This window comes from Rhincodon typus, chromosome 16 (genome assembly GCF_021869965.1).
Source record: "Rhincodon typus isolate 14 chromosome 16, sRhiTyp1.1, whole genome shotgun sequence".
In the NCBI taxonomy this organism is placed as follows: Eukaryota; Metazoa; Chordata; class Chondrichthyes; order Orectolobiformes; family Rhincodontidae; genus Rhincodon; species Rhincodon typus.
In genome coordinates this window covers 41,724,779-41,736,315 of record NC_063347.1, presented here as the reverse complement: position 1 = coordinate 41,736,315, position 11,537 = coordinate 41,724,779, and the positions used below count along the sequence as shown (strand labels likewise).

The 11,537-nt window shown below is 43.7% G+C and overlaps 1 protein-coding gene across 1 annotated transcript in view; it reads left to right on the top strand.

The window, feature by feature from the left end:
* The first annotated feature begins 1,869 nt into the window (after positions 1–1,869).
* LOC109930095 (toxin MIT1-like) overlaps positions 1,870–11,537 on the top strand; it is a 58,028-nt gene continuing 48,360 nt past the window's right edge. Inside the window, exon 1 of the mRNA XM_048606619.1 lies at positions 1,870–1,889. The gene's annotated coding sequence lies outside the window, so the exon portion shown is untranslated. The remainder of the gene's footprint in view (positions 1,890–11,537) is intronic.

Here is an 11,537-nt window from a genome sequence, read left to right as displayed (position 1 = left end):
CTTCCAGGAGGTTTGCAGCATCATGTGTGCTAAACCCCATGAGAAGTGAATCTGATTAGGGGGTTACTGTGTGTAAACTTGAGACACCAAAAGTCTGTCTATCCCAGCTTTAAATACAGTCGCTGATGGAACATCCAAACACTTTGGACAAGAGAATTCTAAAGATCCCCAATCTTCAATGAAGTGATTTCCTCGTCTCAGTTATAAATCCTTGTCACCTCCACACTCCCCCACCCACACACCACCCCCCCACCCACCCCCTGCCGAACTTTCGTCATGCTGGACCCCTGTGTTTTAGATGTCCTGGTGAGCGAAAATAATCTCAATGCATCCATTTTATTAATCCCTTCAGAATCTCATATATTTCAATTAGATCATCTCTCATTCTTCTCAACTCCAAAGAACAAAGGCATGAATTACTCAGCTTCTCCTCATAGAACAATCAATTTAATCCAGGGAGGATTTTATTGAATCTTCACTGTACTGCCTCCAGTGTTAGTATATCCTTTCTTAAACATCAAAACTAAAGCTGTTTACTGCATTAGGAATGTAATCTTAGCAAAGCCCCGTACAATTGTTCAAGACTTTTTTTTTTAATTTCTATACTTCAAAAAACATTACTTGGTTCTATTCTTACAACCTAAGTGAACAACTTCACATTTCCCCATATCATACTCCGTTTTCCACTCACTATGTCTCATTGCAGCTTCTGTATCTTCCTAACAGCTTACCAAAGCACCTTAGCTTAGTATTATCTACAAATCTAGATACTTTTTCTCTATCTTCACACAATTTGTTAATGTAGATTGGAACGAGCTGAGGCCCCAGTAATGATCCTTACAGCACTCCATCAGTCCCAACTTACAAACTTGAAACCCTCTTGATCATCTCAGTAGAATAGTTATTAAAAGTGAGCAGTAGCAATGTTACTTAACACCAGTATACTGCCACTAAGTGGAAAGCCCCATCTGTCAATATTACAGATTAATATTATTATTATCAAAATTGTTAGAAAAATTGGACATCATTATCAAGGCCAAAACATACTCACTTTATTTTTCTTACATTATTACAATTGTTTAATATTGTGCCATGCCTCATCTTAGGTCTTTAAAGGTAGAAAACAAAATATGCAAATTTTGAATGGAACAGCCAATAAATATCAGTTCCTTATAGCTCCTCACTTAAACTTGTTATCAGCGTGAAATATTGTGTAACTATGAGGGTGGGGAAGAAGACAGCAGGCCTGGAAAATAATGTAGGAGCTAAGTCTATCTATTTTCTTTTGCTTGATCACTACTGGAGTTGGTCATGTGGGGCATGAATTGGGTGAATAACCAAAGGTCCTTTTCCTAGGGTGGGAGAGTCCAAAACTAGAGGTCATAGGTTTAAGGTGAGAGGGGAAAGTTGTAAAAAGAACATGAGGCGTAGCTTTTTCACACAGACAATGTGGCCAGGATCCCATCATCAAGTCGCCCATGATTTACATGTGGAAAGTCCTTAACACTGATCCAGCTCTCTCAGACCTAGCTCTCAGAGTGAACAGTATCTCTAACACTCCAGTTCTTATCGTTCAGCCAGGGATCCTTGACTGGGGCTGTTAACCTGGTCCAATCAGGAAACTCATATTCTATGAGGTCCACCTGGCTGAGCTCATTAGAATCACAACAAGTGCATGTATGGAACAAGCTGCCAGAGGAGGTGGTAGAGACGCGTAAAACATTTAAAAGGCATCCAGGTGGGTCAATCAAGTGACCATATTCTCATCAGACCATAGGGCTGCTCTATCATTAGAGAGAGACAACTGTTGGTAATTTAACCTGAGGGCCACCATACCTCAGGCGAGAGGGGAGGTTAAGAAGGAGAATCCTTAATGGTAACATCAGCTGGTAAGCGAATTGAACCCATGTTTTCAGCATTGCATTGCTTTGCAAACCAATCTTCTAGGCAACTGAGCTAAAGTTATGAATATAAATGGTTTAGAGGGATATGGGCCAAATGGGACTAGGTCAAATTGGAATGTCTGGTCAGCGCGGATGAGTTGGACTGAAGGGTCTTTTTCCATGCCATATGACTCAATGACTATGACTCTATGATTCCTATAAGCTGTAGTAATTTTCCACTCCACAAAATATCTTGAAGTCTCTAAATTAAAATAAAATTTAAAAAGGTATTATTTCACTCTTACCCAATTATACATTTCAAGATAAAAATGTTTACAGTCTAAGTAGCTTGTCACAACATTTCTTGTTTCATTTGGAGAGTCACCCTTGGCAGACTCCCTCACTTTCTTGCCAGAAATCCCAATAATTGTGAAAAATAAGCTGTTTATCCAACTAATTGTCAATAGGGTGAATATTTCCAAACACAATGAAAGAATCTAGAGAACTTTGTTCCCGTTAAATTGAATGAATATGCTGTTTACAAATGACAGTAAATTATTCAGTGTAAAAGACCAAATTATTTTGCTGCAAAAATGAAGCCATGGTAAAATTGACCTGTTTTATTAAATGCTTTTTTTTTGGCTTGTTGGAAGAAGCCTATATTTTCTGGCTCCAGAATTGCAAATAAAAAATGAAAGCTTTCTTACTTATGAAGCTATTGCATTTGTAACAAATTGTGACCTCTGAACTATGATATTTGAAAAGTAATGACACACATACAAAACTTGGATGAGTGTTTCATCAGTGCCAGAAACCTTGTTTTCTGAGCACAGGATCATTACATTGTGGAGCGCTGAACATAATATTCACCTCCTAAAGTGCAATTGTGTGTAATGTAGCATATCTCTCCCAGGTATTATTGAAACTGCTTGTGTTCATTAGAGGGTAATTGTTCTTGAACAAATTGTCTGGCTCGATTAGAAGTCAATTTGACATTTTGTACCTTTCTACAGTGTGCCATCTAAAGCAATTTACTGTAGATGGTATTTTTTGTTTCTAAGAAAGTTTGGTCATGAAGTTCAGGTCCATTGCGCTACTGATGCCAGCACAACAGGAACCCAAAACTCTAAAACATGTCCTTAGCTAAAATACTGCTAATGGCCTTTGACTTGGCCCAAGCTCTGTACTCTAACTATAAGGGTGCCCGTATCACCCTATCACGCATATACTGTCAGCATGCAGAGTGAGCAGATCGTGACGACAAAAAGTGATCATGCTGATTTGACACAAAATATTCCATTTTGTGATAACAAGGTGTAGAGCTGGATGAACACAGCAGGCCAGGCAGCATCAGAGGAGCAGGAAAGCTGACGTTTCAGGTCTGGACCCTTCTTCAGAAATGGGGGAGCGGAAGGGGGCTCTGAAATAAATAGAGAGAGGGGGAGGCGGTGATAGAAGGTCGATAGTGGAGCAGATAGGTGGAGAGAAGACGGACAGGTCAAGGAGGCGGGGATGAAGCTAGTAAAGGTAAGTGTAGGTAGGGAGTTGGGTATGGGCGTTGGTCAGTGAGGAAGGAGGGGCGGGTAGGTGGGAGAGAAGATGGACAGGTCAAGGAGGCGGTGATGAAGCTAGCAGAGGTGAGTATAGGTAGGAAGTGGGGATGGGGGTTGGCCAGTGAGGTGGGAGGAGCAGATAGGTGGGAGAGAAGACAGACAGGTCAAGGAGGTGTGGATGGGAGAGGGGCTGGTCTTGGGATGAGGTCGGGGGTGGGGAGATTTTGAAGCTCGTAAAGTCCACATTGAGACCATTGGGTTGTCGGGTTCCAAGGCTAAATATCAGGTGCTGTTCCTCCAGTTTTCGGGTGGCATCATTGTGACACTGGAGGAGGCCCAGGATGGACATGTCGCCCAGGGAGTGGGAGGGGGAGTTGAAGTGGTTCGCGACTGGGAGGTGTCATTTGTCGCGAACCGAGCGTAGGTGCTCCACAAAGCGGTCTCTGAGCCTCCACTTAGACTCTCCCCGACGTAGAGGAGGCCACATTGGGAACAGTGGATACAATAGACCACATTAATGGATGCGCAGGTGAACATCTGTCTAACGTGGAAGGTTTTCTTGGGGCCTGGGATGGGGGTGAGGGGGGAGGTGTAGGGGCAGGTGTAGCACTTCCTGCAGTTGCAGGGAAAGGTACCGGGAGTGGTGAGGCTAGTGGGGAGTGTGGAGCAGACAAGGGAGTCATGGAGAGAGCGGTCCCTCCGGAAGGCAGATAAGGGTGGGGAGGGGAAAATGTCCTTGGTAGTGGCGTCAGATTGCAGGTGGCGGAAGTGGCAGAGAATGATGTATTGAATCCTGAGATTAATGGGGTGATACATTGAGGTCAAGGTGAATTCTGTCTTTGTTTTTATTGCAGGGAGGGTGTGTGAGGGCTGAGGTGCGGGAAACGCAACAGATACAGTTGAGGGGGTTTTCAATCACTGTGGGGGGGAAATTGCAGTCCTTGAAAAACAAGGACATCTGGGATGTCCGGGAGTGGAACGCCTCATCTTGGGAGCAGATGCAGTGGAGTCGGAGGAATTGGGAATAGGGGATCGCATCCTTGCAGGAAGGTGGGTGAGAGGAGGTGTGTGAGTCGGTGGGCTTGAAATAGATATCAGTTTCCGGGTGGCTACCAGAGATGGAGACAGAGAGGTCCAGGAAGGAGAGAGAGGTATCAGAGATAGTCCAGGTGAACTTAAGGTTGGGGTGGAAGGTGCTCATAAAGTGGATGAACTGTTCAAGCTCCTCGTGGGAGCACAAGGCAGCGCCAATACAGTCATCGATCTAACGGAGGAAGAGTTTGGGATAGGGCCAGTGTAGCTACGGAAGAGGGATTGTTCCACGTACCCTACAAAGAGGCAGGCATAGCTTGGGCCCATGCAGGTACCCATGGCCACCCCTTTCGTCTGTTGGAAGTGGAAGGAGATGAAGGAGAAGTTGTTAAGGGTAAGGCCGAGTTCGGTTAGGTGGATAAGGGTGTCAGTGGAGGGAGACTGGTCGGGCATGTGGGAGAGGAAGAAGCGGAGGGCTTTTAGGCCATCTGCATGGGGAATGCAAGTATACAGGGATATTCCATTTTGTGCCTTGCACATCCATTAACTGCCTTTCTGAATGACTTTAAGTTGAGGATACCTGTACAAGTGCTAATTAAAGGCTCTGTGCTGGACTTCCAAGTAAGGTGCTTTTGACTTTCTTTTGCTGGTGCAAAGATGAAGAAGTACTGCTTTAAGTAGTTTTGGAGGAGATTAGAATAAAGGTTTTGGATTTCCAGGGATCTGTGTTGTACTTTGACAAGGAAGTCAGAGGTGTTGCAAGGTCTGTCAGCAGGAAGACTGCTGTCAGTAATGGGAGCTATGTGATTTCTGTGTGGCACTTGCAGGATTCCCAATGGTGCAGCATACTATTAACTGCACGCACATGGTCCCACTTGTTAACAAGAGCATGTACCACAACTGCAAGGCTCCCACTCTGTGCATGTACAATTAATACACAACTATGCACAAAATATTGCACCAGAGAAAGCCAATTATTATGGCAACAGCAACAGCCATTTTATCCTTAGGCAGCCAGCCATACCTGCTGAGACCATTAAAACACACAGAATAGCTACTGGGTAACAAAGGTCAACACCTGACACATGGCTCTCCTCTTCCACTCAACTAACTTTGGACAGCACCAAAAATGATTGCTCTGCTTCTACCAAGCCATCGACATCCATAATCAACAATTCCACTCTTTGAACTTCCCAGCAGGGTTTGAGATGGGGATGTGGTGCCCTCTAGCACTCAGTGGGTAGGATTCCAAGTTTGTGATGGTCTGTGTAATCTTCATACTATTGTTCTTGGTAGGCTATAGCTCTCACTGATAGACCAGGAAGAGAAGGAGGAAGAAGAAGAAGGGAGAAGGCATCCAGCACTCTTTCATTGCAGTCAGGCTGTTGGTGAGCAGATACTCAGACTTCACCGCTCCCCTGAAATTCAATCGCCAGATCTCAATTGTTCCACAATTTCCCATCTTTCCAGTCATCTGTATTGGCCCATCACAACACTGTCTTGGTTAAAATGCTTAAATAAAATCACCAATAGGAAAGCCATTCCATTAAAGCTTTAAAACTAACATTTCCAACAATGCATTCAAAGCAATACTGTTCACCTTTGTGCAATTCCATAGCACCTGTCCTAGGGATACCATTTCCTGCCCACTTGCTCCTGCACAACATTACCTCTGTGGCTCTGTAATTGTTGACTTTCAATGGTGAAAGTTGCAGATATCCTTGAGCAGTCCTGAGCCTTGAGGAGCCAACTATAGACTGCAGCATTTAACTATGGGAGTAGCAGTCTGGGTTGGCTGAGAGACAAAGGCAAGAGCACTGGCAGAGTGGCTCTGGTGGGAACACAAACGCTGTCAGGCTGAGAGACCAGTAGGTGTATGCTGCATGGAACCACTGTCACATTTCCAGCACATCTCGACAATCCTTGTGATATGCTGGAGGACTGATTGTTGGCCTTCTGTGTGTGACCCTACAAATTGCTTTGCCCCAATATAGCAGCAGTGTGAGCTCACATGATGACAAGCACAGCTCTCCCACTTTCAGTCCGAACTTCAACTGGAGCATTCAGACAGGTTGCTTCTGCCTGTACTGCATTAGAAACAGAAGCATTAGCTATGAGACACTGCATCACAGTTGAGTTCTAATGCATAGTTGGCAATGATCACACTCAAAGGCTGGACTCTAAACTCTGTGCAAAGTCCTGAGTCAAGTCTGAGCCCAATTCCACCGTGCTCCTTAGAAATGGTCATAGTTAGAATCATAGAATCCCTACAGCATAGGAGCAGGCCATTCAGCCCGTTGAGTCCACACCAACCCTTAGCATCCCACCCAGACCCACCTCCCTACCCTATCACTGTAATCCTGCATTTCCCATGGCTAATTCACCTGGCCTACACTCGTGAACATTATGGGCAATTTAGCATGGCCAATGCATTCACATCTTTGGACCTTGGGAAGAAACTGGACCACCCAGGGGAAACCCACACAGACACAGAGAAAATGTGCAAACTCCACATAGACAGAAGCCCAAGGGTGGAATTGAACCTGGGGTCCCTGGTACTGTGAGGCAGCAGTGCTAACTACTGAGCCATTGTGCTGTCCTGCGCATTCCGTGGCAAACTTCTCATACGAGTGTCTGATGTGCATCTTGAACAACTCTCCCCTGTGCGTGCAACATTGAAGTCCTCACCTGAGACTTCAATAGTAGAACCTGTCTGCAACCTCTCAATCTGTGAACTGAGGCAAATGCTTCCTTCCTTGTTGGCCTGGCTGCTGCCAATTAATATACAGTGACTCATTAGAAGATGATCTTGATTCTGTACAGAACTCAAATGTATGTACAATGGCATTAACTGAATTGGTGGCTGAGAGTGTCAGATCACATGATGACACTCCATCAAAGATCTGGTATAGCTTCCAACCTTCACAGTGAGCTGCACCAGATGGTCAGGCAGCATTTCCTGAGTAGCAGAAAGCACAAATGCAGAAACAGGATGTTCAGCTGAAGAAGGCGGCTGGAGTAGAAAGCACAAGGTCCATTGTTAACTGGTAAACTGCCAGCAGCCTCCAATTCATGCCAGGAGCAGGATGAGGATAATGTGGAATTTCAGAATGCACACAAGGCAGGATAACACTGCCAATCTGAGTGTTCTCAGGGTGTGGGAGCATGGGGAAATGGTAACGAAGGGGGTGCAGAGCCAATGGGGATGGAGGGAGAGATGCCAAGCGAAGCTACATTCATGGCCTTGACCATGCATGTTAGAGGTCATTGAGCTTTTACTGACACTGTAGTCAGCTTCTCTGGACCAGGCTCTAAGAATTAACCTCCCTATATTTTTTTATTCACATTATGTGGGCTTCATTGGCTAAGCTAATATTTATTGCCATCCCTAAATGCTCAGTCAATAACATTGACTGGGTCTGGAGTCACATACAGCCAGATCAGATAAATATGGCAGATTTCCTTCCCAAAGGGACATTAGTGAACCAGATGAAGTTTTCCTGACAATCAACTGTGGATTCATGGTCGTCTTTAGACTTTTGATTCCAGGTTCCAGATCTACTTGTATCAATTGTTGTAAAAGTCCATCCAGTTAACTAATGTCCTTTAGGGAAGGACATCCTTACCTGGTATACAGTACTAGATTAACTTAGGATATCTGGTTGGCTGGACAAGTTGGACCGAAAGGTATGTTTCCATGCTGTATGACTCTTATCGTCTGGCCTACATGTGACTCCAAACCTACAACAATGTGATTGACTCTTAACTGCCCACTAGCAAACCACTCTGTCCAATGGCATAAATGCTGGTGTTGACAGAGATGCCCACTTACCATGAAATAATAATTTATTAAAAAACTCAGCTTAGCAGCAAATAGTGTGACATCTGAAGCAAGACAATTTGATGGTCAGTAGAAATGCCTCAATCATTTATTAGGACAGGATTGTTTTAATGTGTTATACCCAATATAACATTCTGCTGAAAAATTAAGCTTTGTCAGCTATGGTTCAATGGTTGAATTCTCACTCTGAGTCAGACTTTGTGTATTGCTGTTCCATCCAAGATATTTCAGCACATAAACTAGACTGTCACTTCAGCGCTGTTCCAACTGAATGGTGCATTACTCAATGCATTATATTGGATGAGTTGTTAATCAAAGGCTACATCTGCCCTCTCAGGTGGATGTAACACTGGCATCTACCTGACAGTGTGGAAAATTGCCCAGGTATGTCCTGAACACAAAATGCAGGAAAATCCAACTCAGCCAATTACCATCCCATCAGTCTACTTTCGATCATCATTAAACTGATGAAAGGAGTCATTGACAATGCTATCAAGCAGCACCTGCTCAGCAATAACCTGCTCAGTGATGTCCAGTTTGGGTTCCGCCAGGGCCACTCAGATCCTGACCTCATTACAATTTTGCTTCAAATATGAACAAGAAAGCTGAATTTAAGAGGTGAGATGAGAATGACAGCCCTGGACATCAAGACTACACTCAATCATTTATAGCATCAAGGAGCCCTAGCAAAACTGGAAACAATAGGTATCAGGAGATAAACTCTCCATTGATTGAAGTCATACCTGGCACATAGGAAAAGTTGTGACTATTGGAGGTCTGTCATTTCAGCCCCAGAACATCTCTGCAGAAATTCCTCAGGGTAATGTCCTAGACCCAACCATCTTCAGCTGCTTCATCAATGACCTTCCCTCCATCATAAGGTCAGAAGTGGGGATGTTCGCCGATGATTGCATAATGCTCAGCACCATTCATGACTCCTCAGATACTGAAGCAGTCCATGTTCAAATGCAACACAATCTGGACAATATCCAGGCTTAGGCTGACAAGTGGCAAGTAACATTCACATCACACAAATGCCAGGCCATGACCTTCTCCAACAAGAGAGAATCTAACCATCATAGTTGGACATTCAATGACAGTATTATTGCAGAATCTTCCACTATCAAGACACTGGGGGTTGCCATTGACCAGAAACTCAATCAGACGAGTTAAATAAATACAGCAGCTGCAAGTGCAGGTCAGAGACTAGGAATTGTGCAGTGAGTAACTCACCTCCTGAATTCCCAGATTCTGTCCACTGTCTATAAGGCACAAGCAGAAGTTTGATGAAATACTCCCCACTTGACTGGATGGGTGCAGCTCCAATAACACTTAAAAAGCTTGACGCCATCCAGGACAAAGCAGCTCACTTCATTGGCATTATACCCTCAAATATACATTCCCTCCATTACCATCATTCAGTCACAGCAGTGTGTACCATGTACAAGATGCATTATAATATTCACCAAAGATCCTTAGACAGCGCCTTCCAAATCCATGACCACTTCTATCTAATAGGACAAGGGCAGCAGATACATGGGAACACCACTACGTGTAAGGTCCGCTCCAAGCCACTCACAATCCTGATTTGGAAATATATCGTCATTCCTTCATTGTCGTTGGGTGAAAATCCTGGAACTCCCTCCCTAATGGCATTGTGGGTCAACCTATAGCACATGGACAGCAGCACTTCAAGAAGGCAGCTCGCCACCATCTTCTCAACAGTAACTAGGGACAGGCAATAAAGTTAATATAAAAGAAAAGATTGCACATCACTATTCAAAGAGCAACAGAAAATTTTTCCCATGTTCTGGCCAACATATATTTTTCAATCAATATCTAAACAAATTATCGAGTTGTTTAGCTCATTGTTCTTTGGGAGAGCATTTCTTACAGCTTAGAATTGCCTCATTAGGTGTAAATCACTTTGAGATGACCTGAACTCATGAAAGGTTTACGTTAATACAATAATTTCACGAAGATGCATCCTTCATGGTAACTAAGTCCTGTTGTTGTTAAGCATAGGTAAGGTCAGTTCAAGTTTAGGGAATATTATACACACTGTTTGGGGAAACTTGAGAATTGGAACATGCTTGGCACTTTCACACTAAAACTGATAAGCACTCAATATCTTAACTTTGTTTTTCATTTGCTATCCTGTGTGATATCTATGATTGCTGGATGCACTTAAATGTTTTAGTAGTACAGATTATCAAGTTCCAAAAAAAAACAAAATTAATCAATGATTTATATAAATGGTGTGGATGTGAGCGTGGGAGGTATTGTTAGTAAGTTTGCAGAAGACACCAAAATTGGAGGTGGAGTGGAGAGTGAAGAAGGTTACCTCAGATTACAATGAGACCTGGATTAGATGGGCCAATGGGCCGAGGAGTAGCGGATGGAGTTTAATTTAGATAAATGTGAAATGCTGCATTTTGGAAAGGCAAATCAGGGCAGGACTTATACACTTAATGGTAAGGTCCTGGGGAGTGTTTCTGAACATAGAAACTTTTGAGTGCAGGTTCATAGTTCCTTGAAAGTGGAGTCAAAGGTAGGCAGGATAGTGAAGGTGTTTGGTATGCTCGCCTTTGTTGATCAGTTCATTAAGCAAAGGAGTTGGAGGTCATGTTGCAGCTGTACAGGACATTGGTTAGGCCACTTTTGGAATACTGAGTGCAATTCTGGTCTCTCTGCTACAGGAAGAATGTGGTAAAGCTTGAAAGGGTTCACAGAAGTTTTAAAAGGATGTTGCCAAGGTTGGAGGGTTTGTGCTATAGGGAGAGGATGAATAGGCTGAGGCTATTTTCTCTGGAGCATTGGAGCTGAGGGGTGATGTTACAAAAGATTATAAAATCACAAGGGGCATGAGTAGGGTGAATAGCCAAAGGTAGGGGTGTCCAAAACTAGAGGGCATAGGTTTAAGGTGAGAGGGGGAAAATCTTAAAGGGACCTAACACGCAACCTTTTCACACAGAAGGTAGTGCATGTATGGAATGAGCTGCAGGAGGAAGTGGTGGAGGCTGGTACAATTACAACATATAAAAGGCATGTGGAAGGGTATATGAATACAAAGGGTTTAGAGGGACATGGGCCTAGATTAATTTGGGCTATCTGATCGGCATGGACTAGTTGGACAGAAGGGTCTGTTTCCATACTGTACAGTTCTATGACTCTGTAACTGTTCAATGGTGCAAAGCCTAGAATTTAGCATAAACCTATTAATAAAGA